Source organism: Fopius arisanus, unplaced genomic scaffold, assembly GCF_000806365.1.
Source record: "Fopius arisanus strain USDA-PBARC FA_bdor unplaced genomic scaffold, ASM80636v1 scaffold00002, whole genome shotgun sequence".
NCBI lineage: Eukaryota > Metazoa > Arthropoda > Insecta > Hymenoptera > Braconidae > Fopius > Fopius arisanus.
This window is the reverse complement of record NW_011887741.1, coordinates 588,826-601,714: the sequence shown is the minus strand read 5'-3', so window position 1 is coordinate 601,714 and position 12,889 is coordinate 588,826. Positions and strand designations below refer to the sequence as shown.

Genomic DNA, 12,889 nt, shown 5'->3' with positions numbered 1-12,889 from the left:
TGATGCGAGTAGTGAATTACCCGATACTGGAGTAATTCCTTCAATTGTGGGGGTGGGAAGGTGGCGGGTCGAGATTATTCGGAATTTTCTGGGCGATTAATCGCCGAAAGCCGTCGCGAGGATATTCTGGTACAATTCGGTTCTCGGAGACGATCTTTATTTTTTTTAAATAGGGCCTCAAGATCAAATCACACAATCGCCAATTTTCCAGAATTGAAAATTTCGAGTTCACACATTAAATTCAACGGTTTTGTATTATTCAATCAATCCACAGATATAAGAATCGTGAGAATATCAATTTTTTATCGATATAGCATTGAAAATGATGTGTACTAAAATCAGGAGTAAAATCTATCATCGGAGTACATTTTTTTTGTATAAAATTTTGGTCGTGAGGGATATACTCATGTCCACCAGCAGGAATGGATTTTCTGAAACAAAGTGTAATCCCTCCCCCCTTATAGGGGGTGAAGGGCCACTTAATGGTTACGTCCAACCGCTAATCTACCTTACCACTGGCTTCAGAGTCCCCACGAGGGTGGTTAGCCTCACTTGCCCCTTCTCAACCCATCCACCCCACCAGCTCTCGCCCCTTTCCACCCCCTAAGCCACCCCATGGCACTTTCTCTTGGTACACTCGACATCTACTAATTATTCTTTCCCTCGAACCGCCCCCCTTGCCACATGCCTCAGTACAACTAACCGCTCATAAATGCGACCCACTGACCGCCTCATTTTTCCCGCTCGTTAATCGTCAAATTCATTAATTAGTCAATTACCTCGGGCATCGACTGGGGAATTATCGCATAATTGTAATTATAGAATTATTCGATCCATAAACTAATCGACTAGTTCAGTGGCGAAGTGGCAAAACGAGACACGTGCAGGTTTTTAATGATACTTCAAAATTGGACGGAGATACGATTTTTTTTGTATGAACATTTTTTTGCATGAAAGTTAGAACTAAAAAAAAGGTTTTCATGAAAATGTCGCTATCGATTTTCCGTTCCAAGTAATTTATCGATAACTCGTTAGGGAAGAAATGCGCTTAAAGTAGTTTATGGCTTTGCAACAGGATTGTTCAATTATTCGACGATCGATACAGGAATTACTCGACTAGTTGATTAAGTTAATTGATTTATATAATGGGTATTGATATAGTTGTAATTATGTAATCCTTTGACAATGAGTCTTCGGTATGGATCGATTGATTGATTAATTAATTGGACGGTCAACAAGAGAATTCGAGGGGAATTCCAGGTGCGGAGATTTCGGAAAATGTATAGGAAAATGAATATTTATGTTCTCTTCATCTGATCGCGGAAAATTGAAAAACATTTTGAATTTCTAATGACCCTTGAAGTGTAATTACTTTCCTCTTTTAAATCGAAATCAATTGCACTGAGACGGAATTTAATGACCGATGAATAACACGAATTGTTTTGGAAGAATTATTCCACAATTAGTGTTTTTAGTGCCCGTCTTGCATTTGAAAGGACTCATTAACATAAAAAATCCAGTTGGTTCTTAAGAGCTATTCCTCACACCCTCAATTTCTTGTATCGTTTTTCTCAACGATATCCCCTCGCCTCGACGACAAACTTTCCTCATTTTTTTTATACATTCTTCAAGAATATGTTTCCACCGACTTTTTGTCGGTCTGCGTCTGGGCAGAATGAAAATGGTGATTCGCCAGTGTCAACGATTCCAGAATGATAAAGCGAGTCTTGACGATGAAAAAAATGAAAATGAAATTATTCCATTATTTCCATAATCCCAGAAAAATAGGCGAAAATCTCCACAACAATTTCATCTCCTCCCCACCATCCCCTCATTTCTCTATTGTGAAAATTGAAAGAAAAAAAAAGAATTCCCTCCGCCCGAATTTTTACCGCATATAAAATGAAAAAATGCCCGGACAATTCCCCAGGTCCCCGAATATCAGAAATAAATCCCCCACAAAAAATTCAATTCATGAAAAATAAAAATAAATAAAAATTCAGTAGTGGTTACAGTATAATACGGTGCAGTTGGTGGACGGTAATAAATTATCCGGAAGCAGAAGCAACTAACCATAGAGAGAGAAAGGGATAGAGATAGAGTGGGACGCGTCTAGTTGGTAAAAAGGGCCAAAATGGATTATTAATTACGGTATAACGTTTCCGGTGGGCGGAGTTGGCGATGCACTCCTCCCACCGCGGGGAATTTTGCCTGGTGAGAACGAATATCGTACATCGCCAGGGGTTTCTCAAATTTTCAGTAATTGTTAGACAAACGTCCATAATTTCCCTCGCCAATTTTCCCAATTCTCCCTTTTCTAATGAAATTGTCGATTGGTTGGACCATCTCTTATTATGGTGCATTATGACGGGCGCTGATCACAATGTTCCATATTAATTCCTATGGAATTCGAACATTTCGTTGCATCCACGAATTTTTTTTCGGTAAATTTTTTCTCCATGTCAAGGATAATTGGTGGAAAATTTCAGTTGAATCAAGTCGAAAAATTGAGTGAAAATGATTAGGATTGAAAGTTGATAGAAGCGAAATATTTTTCCTGCAGAATTTTTTATTTCTGTTCTGCGGTATGTCATTGCAACTTTTAATGATCATATTTCACGGTGATTTCAACGAGACGCAATCGTTTCCCAATCATTCGATATCATTTTTCATCTCGCGCTTTTCCCGAGACACCGAGCGACTCAATACTTTCTAGGAACATTGAGAAAATCGTTAACGACACCCGGAAATTATACACCCCGATGTCTCAAGATACGATGGAGTGATCGGAATGCAATCAATAAATCGAGGAGGAGTGTAAACCACACTAATGGTGGAAATGAAGAGAAAAGAGGAGAGGAAAAAAAAAAGAATGAGTGAGGAAGGGGTGAATGAAGTCACCACTTGAAAACGACTTCCAATTAGTACCGAGAAATCGAGGAATCGATTTGTGTTACGGAGTTACCACTCGGAGAGGAGTGAAATCAATCAGGCCTTGACTTGGATATTGCTGGGAAATTCCAATCAATTGGGTGATCATTGATAGAAACGAATCGAGTTTGTTTATTCCGGGAAGATAGAGAGATTCTCCCAATTTATTGCATAATTGCGTAACGCGTTTTCAAAAATGATAAAAAAAAATCGGATTAGATGTCTCAGTGACTCAAATCAGATAAAACAAATTGAACGATTTGAGGTGATTTGATGAAATCCCCGATGGAGTAAAATATTTGGGTTTCTCAGTGTTGGAATAGAATTTCTGTAATTTCTGTGATGGAGATGGGTTTCTTCATTCATCGGTCTGTGACAGGATTGGCGCCATCTGAATGGACGCATCGGTCTCTCGGTTGGGCGGTCACAGCCGCTGGACAAACGATGTGGTTGAGTCTTGTCACAGAGAGATATCCTGTCGAACGTTTCCGTGTGTATTTCAACCAATCCTAACCCCTGCCCAAGGGCGATACACAAATCGAGGGACTCGCAATAACCTGTGTTCCCATTTTGCGTGACGAAATTTTGTCAGGAATAGGTGGTGACACGGAAAGAGGTGAATATTGGCTATCAGTCTGCTTTGCCATTGGGCATATTCACCCGTACTTTATATCACCACTTGTGTTATTGGATCCAACCTAGTCCTTCAAACGTCAAACGTCAAGTGTCAAGTCCAGTCGAATCGAAAATCGAAAAATTTGTGTTACGATGAAAATTTCCCCATTTCTTTGATATGCACCTGACTTCTTCCACTCGATATTTAATTCTTATTATTGTGTTTTAAAATTCACCACATTTTTTATCCATCCATCACCTTTCAACCCGAAACAGTAACATAAAATGAAAAAAAAATTCACCAGTCCAGCAAATAGACTTCGCTCTTACTTTGTTGCTCACTCATTGAATTTCCAAAGAAATGACTTTTTGCGGCTAGTAAAATGCGCTCCGGTTTTGTGAGAAAAATAAATTCTGATTTAATGTAAATCCTCCAGTAATTCACTACCCGGTAACCTCAAACGCTCTTTAATCTTCAAAAATTACCTGCAAAAATGGAAAAAGCTGCACCTCCCCCATCTTCAACCGCAGTGCAAAAAAAAATTCGGTTAATTTTACCTCCCTTTGATCCGTCAATACAACTTTTTTTTCCCTCCATATGAAGAGTTTTACGCCGAGAAGCATATAAAATGCTCGTTAAGCCAGTCTGGGATTTAGTTTTGACTGTGGTCACAGTCATTCGAGGAATGCAACGAGTATTACACGCCCCAGTTTACACCGAGTTTAGACTTTTCTCAGTGGACTGTGATAACGAGTCTCGTTATACATGACGAATAGTTGTCGAGAAATGCCACAATAATCACTGCTAAAAATTCACTACCTTCTGTTGAAACTATCAACAATTTTTGCATCCACATTGCCCTGGATAACTAATTCATTTAGACGTTAAAATTCCAGAATTGCCATAATCATCGGCAAGAAAGAGAATTTATTCTTCGACATCGATTTTATTCAGTGAAATTGAGATTTTTTATCGATATCGAATTTAAAATGGAATTATGAATGGAACGTCATGGAATTAAGTGTGAAAGATAATTGGTTTATATTTTGTTGGGCGGTTGAACAGAGTATGTCGAATTAGGCTCATTAGCTGTGAACTTTGAACCGGATGGGTTGGGTGGAAATAATGGGCAAGACTAGGGCAATGGATGGAATCATGTGAAGGGCCTTGACGAGGGTTTCACAACCCCCGGATGTAGATGGCCACAATTCACCTTCTTCATCCCATCTGAATCGAACACGTCCATCGAGATACAACGGTTACCACTGCATTTCCCCAGTTATTCATGCAGGTAATTCTGTTTTGGTTGTTAAGCTCGTTATTTCGGAGATTGTAATCCTTTAATACGGTGGATACCTCTGAAAGCATTAGTGCCTTCATATTCTGATGTATTGGAGGGTTTAGTCATTCTTCATGGGGATTTGTATCAGTTCCATGCACATGTGAATATTAATTTTGAATATTTGATGAATGGAAAATAGTAAAATGTTAATGGGAAAAAATTCCACGCACAGTCTTTCGTGAAATGAAGAAATTGTTTTCCCAATGTTTTTCCTCGAAAAACATAGAGTTGTCAGAGTTTTATGGATGAGGTGAATCTATGAATAATTAATTTATCGATGGAGATTCAACAAATTTGCTCGGTATTTTGCGAAAAATGGGAAATTCCTGCCCGTTTGGAGTTAAATAGCAGTAAATTGATGGGGATAATAAATCATTGATCATTAAAGTGAGATTTCTAGCTTTAAACGAATCATTAATGCTGAGAAGTTAGAAAACGATATAATAAATAATAATAATAACAATTATTATTATTATTATAAATTTCTGTTCATGACTTTTTAATGCATTGAATTATTACATATTAACTATTAATTCGAACAAATATTTGTTTATGCCATCGGTGCCCGTCATCGCGCGATTCTAACCTCGCTTCGCTCGGTTAAATCGCGGATTCCGGGCGCGATGACATAAAATTTTGTATGAAACGCGTGCGTAATATACTATTTTCATATCCATAGTATGAATTTGAACGTCTAAAAAATCAAATAACTCACGTTTAAACCTTTCTTACGTATTCTCATTTTTCCAAGTCCGTGGTACAATGAAATAAAAAATTCAACTGCTTATCCCAATGAATAACTTCTCCATTGAAAATTCAGAGTGAATCTGTGATCCGGTCTCCGGAAAAACTCGCGGGGTAGTGCGAGGGGATGGATTATTCGGTGTACTCGTGCGGAAGGTTGTGAATAAAGTCCATTGCCTTTGACACTCTCCGGAATTGTCGTTCTATCACCTCTTTTCATTGGAAAAATCCCTCACCCCTTCTGCCTCATCCCTCAGCCCTAGGACCATCAAGAAAATGTCCGATTGCACGTCATCTTCCTGACGCCTCGTACATCATACGGATACAACAGAATTTTTATCCTCTCTTTTCCGACGAAAACGGCTTTATTTTATCCTCAAGGCTGACAGTAGAAGGAAAAGGAGGTGGAAGGGGTGAGATGGGGTGGTAGGGGGGTGGGAAAATTTGTGAAAAAGAGAGCGGGAGTTTCTTTGACGGGCTATCGTGTAAATTCACTCTCTGGGACAGAGCGATGAGGTGAAATTTATGCGGGCGGCAAAACGAGTCCCTTTGTCGGGTTCACCTATATTCACGTACCCTCCCACTCATTTTTGTTCTATTTTCCTATCGTTATACTGAAACAAATTTTGCGTCTGAAATTGACGTTACACGAATCTGCACCTATCTCCTTTTGAGCTCAGAAATTATGGGAATTGTTTACAAATTCAACGGCTGGAAAGAGTCGAAAATGTGAATTTTCCGAAGGAAATTTTTGTTTTGAGAGTGGTACGTTGTTAAAAAAATGTGGGAATTTCTGGTGATGGGAAATTTCATAATTTCATGGAATTCCATATATTTTCAAATACGATATCATTTTTTTTTCAATATATCATCTTTATTATATATTTTTTGATTCAGATATTTTTGATCAAGCCGATTTATAATTTTAACAAGAGATAATAATTCAAGTCAATATCATATTTTTTCCTAATAATAATAACAACATCGACAGTAATAATAATAATAATCAATTGGTCTAATATTGGATTTCAGTAAATATATTTATCAGAATGTAAATATCTCCATGCAGAAAATCATTGAAATTCCGTTGAAAATCCGTGAAATCCTACCTAATGACTAGCCAGAGTCAATGTGCCTCACCCCGGGCTAGAGACAATAATCGCAACACATTTTCACCCCTCGATTCTAATCCCTCGAATGAGGTTTTTCCCCAGTCCACTGATGCACTGAATATAATGACATAATGATGCACTTAACCTCAACAAGTTGAAAGACATGACCCTCTCCTCCGAATAAAGAGCATTAACAACAGCAGTTTAGGATTTCATTCGCAAGCTTCCCACCCCCGTAGTAACTTTTGAGTGAAAACTATCGTGTATTCCCCTCAGGACTTATCTCCAAGCTAGAAAGGGTTAGTTATACTCAACGAGACGGCCATGGCACGAAGTACTTATCATAGCTGACCACATCACAACCGGGTTTCACTTATCTCTAACCACTCCCTTCCTCTTTTCCTTATCCAAGAGGGCACGAGTATTTTGTAGGCATTTCTTCCCAGAGAGGCGCACTCACACTCTCCCATTCCACTTTCTCATTATCTAGGCTAATTAAAGGAACAGCTAGGGGGAAGACAGGCCTCGGGAATCGGTGGATATGTCCGCAGGGGCCTCTTCTATATATTCCATATATATTTTCCCTGCTGATATATTTATATAGATTCACTATATATCAAATTTTTCAATAGTTTTGAATAGCTTTGATGCATCGACAAGGCTAGATCTGACTAATAGGATTCATTAGCTTTCATAAACGACGTGAACGAAAATTAATTTTTTGATGTGAAAAAATAGTGGATAATTTGGGAATTAAGAAAAAAATTTAATGAGGCATTTTTGTTTTTTTGGGATTATCACATTTTTTTGGTTCTAACTCGGGGAGAAGTTTTACAGATGAAAAATGGGGTGCAATTCCCATAAGGGTCTAGTTTCCAGGGGGTGTCTGACTATAGCACCAGACGAATCACTGTCTGAAGGTACAAACGAGCGCAGCATAATTCTTGGCTAACGGCAAGACTACCCCAGTATTTCCCCAGAGTCCGTGTTCATTCTCAGGGTGGCTATCTCCGTTCACGTCAATTCACACCTCCACGAAATTTTACCCCGAATTCATTACGCCATTGCTCTTCGATTTTACTCCAAAAAGATTCAGAATTATATGAAAAAAATCAATCAAGTCGTTCTTGAGCCAAATGCATACTAATTATCAATTATTATGACAATTATTATTGTATTTTTAATAATTGAAAAATTCAGGAAAATAATTGTTTAATTTTTTCAAGTGATAATTGTCCTCCGGTGAAAGTCTAGATAAATTTTGGGAATTACCTGATATTTGAAATTTCAATGGAGAGAATTTGAAGAGAGATTTTCGAGCAACTGAATTGAATTTGCAATTAACTGAACAAGAGAGGGTATTAATAGTATGGATAATCCTGTAACATGCATTGCACCGGTGCTATTCTTACGACACTCTTCCTGATTGTATCCTCCTAATTTCCTGTGATACCCAGAGTTCGATTGAATGTATCTCCTGGAAGTTTCAATACACCGTAATTCGATTGCCGTTTGTGATGCTCATTTAGCTGTACTCGAAACAAGCAACATCCACGTTCAAAGGGATACGAAACAATAGACAATTCGAGGAGTCTCTATTTACCATTGAAAACTCCCGTAGATGCACAATAGAGACAAGACGTCATTTACATACATTCAGGCAAAATGTTATGGAGAAGCTGAATATAAACTGTAAGACGCAGACAGTAGACAGTAACATAATTCAAGTCGATTTTCCGACGTCATTTACGTGTGCTTTCGACTTGATTCAAGTCGACACAAGTCAAGTTACTCGATTTCTATTAATGCGCATGCTTGGTTCAAGTAGTGGATGATTATTTAATTCAAGTCTTTCATGTTCAACTTAAATCAAATCGAATTGCTTATTCACAACTCGAAAGCGGAATTTCGACTGATTTTTTAGTTGAATTCAAGTCGACGACGGCTTGAGATATTTTCTTTTGAAATAACCATTCTAGACGTCATAATAACCAATGATAGTATTTACCACGAAACATGTCGATACATTCGATACGCGATTTAAACGCCAACTTTCTGCAGAAAATACACGAACTCATCTTTCTCATATTATTTATTTGCCATTCAATCCTGACGGGATTTACGAGACTTGATTCTTCCTGTGCAATGATCCTCGCGTGATTTTCTATAATTTCTGCTCCCCACTTCATTTCCTCCATTATTTTTTTTCTTCCCTTTGGCGCGACTTTTTTTTCTCCTTTTTTTCCTTTTCAAGTTCCACTCGGGGAGAAAATGATGGGGCATTATTTCTCCATTTCTTTCTGCATCACTTACGTACCGTGAATCGATACGATCGCACGATTAAAACGTACCGAGGGAGCAAGGATTTTTCGTATTACGAGGAGTGGTACTCGGGTAATTTCGCTTTACCTCTCCTAGGCTTTTTAGATTGATAAGGCACTCTTCAACAGTCACAATGGCTTTTATTATTTTAATTGACTCGGTAGAATATTATAACCTTATTCATTATATCGCGTGAGAGGTTGAAAATATCTCGAGTTGTTTTGCTAGTACTTTCGAGAATGATAAAACTCAATAAATCGTATCTTGACTTGTAATTATGCATTAACGTCGATTTTGGGTAACGACGCCTGGATCATTTTTATTACTCAATCATTTTTTCAGATCAATATTAATTATTTTATACAGTCGGCCTTTGGTAATTAATTTATATGCTATTAATTTTTCGCTTCAATTTTTCCGCGCAAGCAAAAAAGGGGAATGAGAAAGTAGAGATAATTTTTTCTTGCCTGGGCTGTAACTTAGAGAATAATACAGTGGCCGATAAATAAAATTTCCAGGATCCAGGATTTGTGTCGTTTATACACAACGAAGTATTCGCTGAGTCAGTGAAAATTCACTTGGCATATAAAATCAGGGAATTTCACGATCTCAGCAATGGCCGTATAATTTTGCAAGTCAAAGTGAAACAAAACGATTTAACTTGGTGCGAAGATGGAATATACTCCGGGCTACAGTAGCGAGATTATAAATAACTTGGGAAAATAGTTCGAATGAATTTTACTACGCGGGAGATTATTTCAAGTTGCGTGTTGGTGGAAATGGCGGATTTTTTGCATCGATTGATAATCCGTTAGCGTTTTTTCCGCGGGGAGGGGCTCCTGAGGTGCGATCTACCGCAGTAATTTAATGCACCTATTAAAAGGTATTATCTTCTCGTGCGCTCGTACACTCAAGTGATTTGCAAACCTTTTAATTTCGTTTTTCCCACTCTGTCCATTTATCGGGGATTTTTTTTTCGAATTATTGCCCAAGGGAAATTCATTCGGTAATATTAAGTTCATCGGGATGATTCTATTTCAAAAAATTGAAAGCAAATCGAATGGATTTTGTGATGGTAATCGATGTTAAAATGCAAATGAAAAATGGAAGTATTTACTAAAAATGTAATGTAAAAAGTTATATGAATCATATTGAGCATCGAAAAAAAAATCACGGTGAAAAGATTAATAATAACAACAATATTCTGGTGGGACTATTTTTTTTCCAACATACGCCGGTGGATAAAAAAAATGTATTTCACTGGATTTATTTCATCTGCAATTGCACTACCTCCGCTCTCAATCTCAATTCCAAACAAGAATTATCACCTATAATCCGAAGTATTAATTCAAAGAATAAATTTCCAGCTTAATTTTACTCGCCCCAGTAAATAAACTGGCATTATTCTCATGATAAATTCAAATAGTTCACGTAGAAAAAATACAGACCCGATCGGCGCTGAAATATTCAATTCATCGAGAGAATCTCGTTTTGTTTATCTATACAATATTTGACCGATCATGTGTATTTATCGAAAACGAGCTCCATCCGGCGTCTATTATTGCACTGATAAAACTGAGTGAAACACAATCTACAGTGTCCGGGGGGAACATATTATCATTTCGTGAATTTTATGGGATTATCCGGAAAAGAACGTGTTTGATAATGCGATTCAAAATAGCCTGCCTGAAATGTACATTGGTATTATTACCGAAAGTGTGGGATATCGTATGCCATTCAAGCCTTCAATTATCCCATTCAGTTGAATTTAATGAATACACAAAAATGTTTTAATGCTTTTCAGGGGAAATGTTTATATTGAACTTTTCATTTATAATATTCTGCTGATGGATTTTCGATATTTTATTTGATATTGGAATTTTTATTCTTTTACTTGACCAGGGCCAGAGGGAATTATTACCATTCCAAAGCCCTGGCATTTCATTCACAATATCCCACAATTAACTCGATTGCGCAATGCACAATTTGTTGAAGTTCGTCATCAAAAATAAACAATTACCGTTGTATTGTATGTACCAATATTTTCACCGAATTCCCCAAATGGTGGTGAAATACAATGCATTTTAGTAATTGGATTATGAAAGCGTCTCAGTTGTAATTCATTGAATTCACCAGAATATTTCCATAATTTTATAAACCCCAGAAACCTCGGGTGTGCACAATTGCTGAAATCAAATAAATTTAATTTTAATAATCAATAGTAAATAAACATCGGAAATGTCGAGGCCCCTATAAATCGAGAAACTCATTCATCAAATGTTTAGTATGCATTTTTCTCCAGTAAATGGTGCACACATGTCGCACATCGTTAAATTATACGGCCAGTGTCCGGTAGAACGGAGTGGAGTACCGAGAGAAAAGCGGAAAGGGCGGTAGAGCAAAGGGGGGAAATGGGGGCGGGGGAGGGGTTTCAGAGGGTAAATGGACCCGGGGTAAAAACGTAAATTTATGGGAGAATAAATTAGAGGTATATCGGATTTTGAATAAAATTCATGCATCCGTATGATTAAAGTGTGAAACGTGTAAATACGATGAATGTAGATCATTCACACTGGAGGGAGTGAAAAAAATTTTCACAGTAGACAACCCTCACAGAATTATTCCTTCCAGAATGAGTTGACAACTTCGCCATGTTTTTTTTTTCAAGTCCCATGAAATTCAGTCGATTGGAGTTTCTTAGACCGTTCTGACAGGTTGACCACTCGGGGTTCGAAAAAAAAAAATAGAAAAGCAATTGAATGAATTGAATGCATTGAATGAATATCGAATGTGAGACCACGTGATGCAGTGGCGTCCCGGTCGCGGTAAAATGGCGTCGTACCCCCTCCAGAAATCCCGAAACCGGCGCCTTAACCTTAACCTCTCGACCTCGCGTACCTCCCTGTCCCCGCCCAACCACAAAGCAGATATCACCCCAGTATTTACCGCCCATTGTCACTCACAATTGCCTTTATTATCTCCCTTGTCCCTTCCTCACTGACGCGTTTGCCCCTCGAACTGTTCCCTGGGGGCTGGGGGACAGTTCCCGCGTTCGCGAATTTTTTCAGCAACTGAGATTCGTCTCGGGTGGGAACTCACGGAGATGAGGGCGCTACCAACTGCCCTCCGCCAATATTGATTTTTCCCCGCAAACCTGGCGATATAGCCGATGACACCCCCTCGCCCCTGACACATGCATTCACCTGCACATAGTCGAGAGTGAATGGTCCGTAGGGCAGAGGTTATGTGCGAGGTACCTTTGTACGTTTGTACATGCGTTACTGCATATGTGGACAAATTCGTATGGGTATTCACACTCATCCCTTGAATGCAACTGCCGCAGAGCGTTGGTCAAGTTTCATAATTTTTTTTTCTCTCTCCATTCCACCCACCACTTTTATTCGTCCACCCTCTGGGGGACTTTTTTTTTGGTAGCAAAAAAAACGGGCGGGAGCAAAAATTGTTTTTAAAAGCTGTACTGTGTGTAATCCGAACAAAGGAAGCGTGGAATTCGATAGTTTTGATACCGTAATAACGCAGGCGAGTTGATTCCTATCGGTGGAATTCGCTAAAATATCAGCTATTCTGCTGTTGAAATGAAAATTAGTTAAGAGCCTGTTACTGCTAATCATGGCGATTTTTTTAATGAGCGATTCCGTGAAAATAGGAAATTTAAACAAGATAATTAATTGAATAATTAATTCGATTAATTCGTCACGTATATTTTTCCATTTTATAATGAATGATTTGTTTTCGGAAAAGTACTTGTGTTATCTTCATTTTTTATTATAAAAAAACAAAATCTAATATAGTATATAATAC

At 38.1% G+C, this 12,889-nt stretch overlaps 2 protein-coding genes across 7 annotated transcripts in view; one reads left to right on the top strand and one right to left on the bottom strand.

Moving 5' to 3' along the window:
* The window catches only part of LOC105265985 (agrin), a 219,642-nt gene that overhangs the window by 26,222 nt on the left and 180,531 nt on the right, over window positions 1-12,889 (bottom strand). The window lies entirely within an intron of this gene.
* LOC105265931 (histone H2B.1, embryonic-like) overlaps window positions 1-12,889 on the top strand; it is a 69,389-nt gene that overhangs the window by 33,195 nt on the left and 23,305 nt on the right. The window lies entirely within an intron of this gene.